The sequence below is a fragment of the Lathyrus oleraceus genome, chromosome 4, assembly GCF_024323335.1.
Source record: "Lathyrus oleraceus cultivar Zhongwan6 chromosome 4, CAAS_Psat_ZW6_1.0, whole genome shotgun sequence".
Classification (NCBI taxonomy): Eukaryota; Viridiplantae; Streptophyta; class Magnoliopsida; order Fabales; family Fabaceae; genus Lathyrus; species Lathyrus oleraceus.
In genome coordinates, this window is record NC_066582.1 from 27046681 (window position 1) to 27051915 (window position 5235).

Consider the following 5235-nt stretch of genomic DNA (forward strand, 5'->3'; position numbering starts at 1 on the left):
AATTCTGAACCAATCAGAACCTGTGATGGATGACTTACAAGTTCTGAAGAAATCAGAATCTTAGACTCATAAGTCAAAAGTTCTAAGTAAACTAGAGCCTAAGACTTTAAAGTCAGATGGTCTGAAGAATTCAGAACTGAAGGTTGTTGAATCAAAGGTTCCAAGAGGATCAGAAGTCAAGGTCAAAACTTATCCAAGATAAGGTCTAGAATGAGTCTAGACCCTACTATAAGGCTAAGGCTCAAAGCAAGAGGAAACCTTGTAAAATTAAACTCAAAAGACCCATAAGAATATGGGTACCAAATAGTGAAATTGTTTTTGCTGCAGATATGCTAAAGGGAAAATAATTTATCCTTCGAAAAAGAATTTTGTCTTTGTTGCCCAATTTGACTATGATATTACAGTTGAGCTGATTGAGACATGGATGTTTCTCTTCTCTAACTTTCATAATGTCTCTCCACAAAATGGATTGATTATTAATGCAATGTGTAACATCTTTCCGCAGTAGAGAAGATGATAGACCGACATATCTAAATGATAAGAGGTTGAACTTTTGCGCATTCACATCATGTAAAAAATACCACTTCCACTTTCCTAGTAATTTTGAATTGAAATAAGCAATACTAAATAAAATATCTATCACCACGATTCGAATATATATTTCACATGGATGATGGTCTATGCTAATGAGGGGTGTAATAGTACATGTGTTACTTTCCACCACGAGTTAAGGTACATGGTGAAAAACTTGATAGCGCACTACATTTCACCATAATTCGAAATTCCAATTATGGTGAAATTTAGCCATACCACTTTTCACCAAGGTTGGAACTTCCGACGGTGGTCAAATGTCAATCAACCCACTTTTCACCACAGTTGGAAGTTCCAACCGTGGTGAAAAACAGTCAACCCAATTTTTCATTTTTGCCACATGCTTTGGGTGATTACATTGAGAACTTCCATCATAATATAATATTAAATATTTGTGACACAACAACAAAAACAATAACAACAAGAACAAGAACAAGAACATGAACAACACAAAAAAGAACAAGAATAAGACAAGACAAGAACAACAAGAAGAAGAACCTGAACAAGAACAAGTACAAGTACAAGAAGAAGAACAACAACAATAACAATAACAACAACAATAACAAAATAAAATCAATAGAATCATTAAGCATTAAATCTCAAGAATAACAACAACAACAACAATAACAAAAAACAAAACCAATAGAATTGTTAAACATTGAATCTCAACAATAACAATAATAAAAACTAAATCAATAGAATTGTTAAACATTATATCTCAACAACAACAACAACAACAAAAACAAAAACAAGAAGAAAAAAAACAGCAATAACAAAAACAAAAACAAAAGCAATAAAACTGTTAAACATTAAATCTCAACCACAAAAACAAAAGTAATAAAATTGTTAAACATTAAATCTCAACAACAACAACAACAACATTAAACATTTTACATGACAAAACATCGACAATTAATATTGATAACTTAAATTCATTTCTTCCATGCCTCGTTCGAGTTGGAGAAGAGATGATGGAGTTCTGAAACTCGTTAATGAAAGATATCATGTTTTTGAGTTTCGTTTATCATAGAAATAATGTTTTCGAGTTCGGTTTAGTAGAGAAATATAACTTCATAAATGAAAGATGAAGTTTAGAGGTAAAATACGAAGTTTGTCTAAGTTCGTATAGGATAAAAGTGAATGAATGTGGAGTGTTATATATCTTGGAAAAAATAAACTAGGTAACTTTTCACCACAGTTGAAATTCCCAAGTGTGGGGGTATATATATATATATATATATATATATTTAAAATTTTAAAAAAAGGAAGGCGCCCTTTTTGACCATGGTTGGAATTCCAACCGTTGTGAAAAATGGCTTAAAAGTAAATAAAAAATAAAACTGTTTGCGTTGGGATTTGAACCCATGACCATACGCCATTTTTCACAACGGTTGAAATTACAACCGTGGTAAAAAAATGACTTAAAAATATATTTAAAAAAACAAAACTACTAGTGCTTGGATTCAAATTCATGATCATGCGCCACTTTTCACCACAGTTGGAAACTTTTACCGTGGTAAAAAGTGGCTTAAAAATGAAAATGAAAAGAGTTCTCCTAATTGAGTAGATTATACAATGGCAGATGTTTTGACCGAGGTGAAATTTTGTTACGAAATATACTTTTTGTAGTAGTGAAGCTAGGTTTCTTACCCCAAGTCCACCTTTTATGTTTAGGAAGACAAACATTATCCCACTTCACCAAATGCACCTTCTTGCCCTCTGATCCTCCACACCATAATTTATTTAATTTGGATCAACTTATGAATGATTTTTGTTGGAGCCTTGAAAAAGAAAAAGAAAAGTAGAGGGTAGACTGTTCAACACCAAGTTTACTAACATAATGGTACCCAGGTTTAGAGGTGATGACCTTTCCAAGATAAGAGTATATTTTTAACGTTTTTCACTATTGGATCCCAAGTAGTGCATCATATCATATTAGCTATAGACGGGATTCGAAAGAACTTAAAAGGAGTCTTTGAAACAATGCAATACATAAATGTTAAAGTTGTCCTAAGTATATAATCATCTAAACTGACGCCAATCAAATTACTCTTTAAGGAATTGACCTTTAAATCCAATATCAACTTAAAGCTTCTTAGGATTGTTTTGAGGAACCACAGTTTTTCTCATAATCCTTCGGCTATAAAGATTGTGTTGACTGTAATTTATAGGATTTTATACTGGAGTGTTTGATAAATTTTGTAACCATATAGTTTCCCTAACTTTGTTGCCCTGTTAGTGAGTGTTGTTAGGCCTTCTGCTACAATAAGGAAGATAAAGGGTGTTAAAGGGTCCCCTGGACTAAGAACCTTTCCCACTCTTAAATCATCAAATGGACTACCATTCACAAGAAAGGACATAAAGTTGTTACAAATACATTCTTTCATCTCAAATATCTAAGCCTTTTCAAAAATAACTTTCAACGATATATGTTTATTTTACTTATTTTTTCCAAATCTAGAATCCCATTTACAACCACCACCCATTCAAAATTTTCCTAATTTGAAGAAAGACAGATTGACAAGGGGAGATAATCTTTGATAAAATTGTCTTCAACCTATATGTCAATAGCTTTGATAAAATCTTGTATAAACTCCCAATGAGACAAATTAAGCTATAATCTCCAAACTCTTGAGGGTGAAGTTTTTGTTTTGGAATTAATGCCAAAAAGGAGGTTATAATTGCTTAGTTAACTTTCCTGCAACAAAGAATTCAGATAGAAAGTTCACCATGTGTTCTTTTTTTTTTTGTAAAATCCCAACATTCTTTGAAAAAGTTGAGATTGAATTTGTACACCCTAAACTCAATTAATTAATTTAATTATTTGGTGTTTGGTTTGTCTTTAAAAGAAATTTGATGATTATATGTGTTGTTGTGGTGTAATAGTAATGGTAGGGTGTGGTGAAAATATATGAGTTTGGTAGAATAATTAAAAAATAACTAGAATATTAGTATTTTTGATTAATATTAGAAAAAAATAAAATAATAAATTTGTGGGTTTATATTAGAAATTATTTAATTAATTATATAATAGAGAAAATAGGAGTTAGTAGAGAAATAAGGGACAATGAGGAAAATAGGAGAATAAGTTGAGGGTAGTAAAGGAAATACCTAAAAATGGAGAATTAAGTTTTATTTATAAATAGGAGATTGGGTGGAATTTTATTTATTTATTAATATGAGTTTAATAATTAAATTAGAAAAATAGAATAATGTGAGTTTGAGATAGTATGAATTAAAAGTGTTGAGGGCTAATGAGGTAATTAAAAAGAATTATGTAGAAAACCCTAAGTAATATTCTAAAAGGTGATGGAGAGTTAAGTTTCATCCAATTCTTAGAGAATTTGAGAAAGAGGCCAGAGGAGAACCCTAGAGCTAGAAGAGGAGAGGAAAACCGTTGGAGAAAAGCTTGCTTGTTGAGTTCTAAGGTAAGGAGAAAAATAGCTTTCAATATGACTTATGCATGACAGGTAAGGTAGAAAAGTCTTTAACCTCCAATAGGGCATTAGGTTGTTCATGAAATTTTGAGTTTCTATGATATTATGATGTTGATGGACTAAATTGATGTGTATTTTTGTATAGAATTTGGAATGTGATTACTGTTTTGAAATTGTTAATACTTTCCACCATTGTCGAATGTTTGAAGCTTTGAGGTTAATATGTTTTAGAGAAAATTAAGAACTATATGTGTTAAATTGTTGTTTTAATCATTATATAACTATTACATCGAATTCTGAGATTGGTATATTTTACAAAATCAAAATCGGAGGTCTAGAAGGGCTTCTATGGTAGAAAATATAGAAAAGTAAATTCAGGGTATTTACCCATGGATTCTGGGAATTAGCAACGAACTGACCGTGGGAAAAAACCAAGTTCTGGGTGACTTCCTTCAACCCTCATGACTTCCGCTATGTCTAACAAAAAACATCATAACTTGAGTTCCATAACTTGGAACAAGACGCGGTTCAAATCTTTGGAAAGCTAACGTATAGTACTATCTCATGGTGATATCTTAAGATGTTGAATGTGAACTTAATGACATGAATATATTATTTTACTTAAGGTGTAGTGTCTGTGGTTGTGTTTCTAGCTGCTGAGTTGAGTTTTATGTGTTGGTTTGTCGTATGATTCATGTTAACTATTGTTGGGCATGTTTTGGGTGACTTAAATTAATTAATTTCATGATTACATTGGGTTGTTGAGTCTTAATAATTTATTTAGAATTTTTTTTTAATTATTATAATTAAATCGATAATGTTATTTGGTGTTGTTATGTGATTAACAAAAGATGATGTTTTATATGCATAAATTTGGTTATATATGTTGTATGAATATTTGAGTTGTGTGATGCTTGTATGTGAATATGTATACGTTGTTGTATGCTATTTATGTTTTGATGTTATTTATGGAACATTTTGTGATTAATTGTTGTGAGCCTTATCTTTGCACAATGAGTTGATTAAATTGATGTGTTGTTTGAAATATAATTTTGTTGAGATGAATTATTAGCATTCTTGTGTTGCACAATTGATTGATAATGTGCATGTTATGATTTTAGTGTGATGTAATTTAGAGAGGGGATTACTATAGTTGTTAATGCATCACGTTAGGATCAGAAGAGGGGTCTTAATGCATTAATTTGAT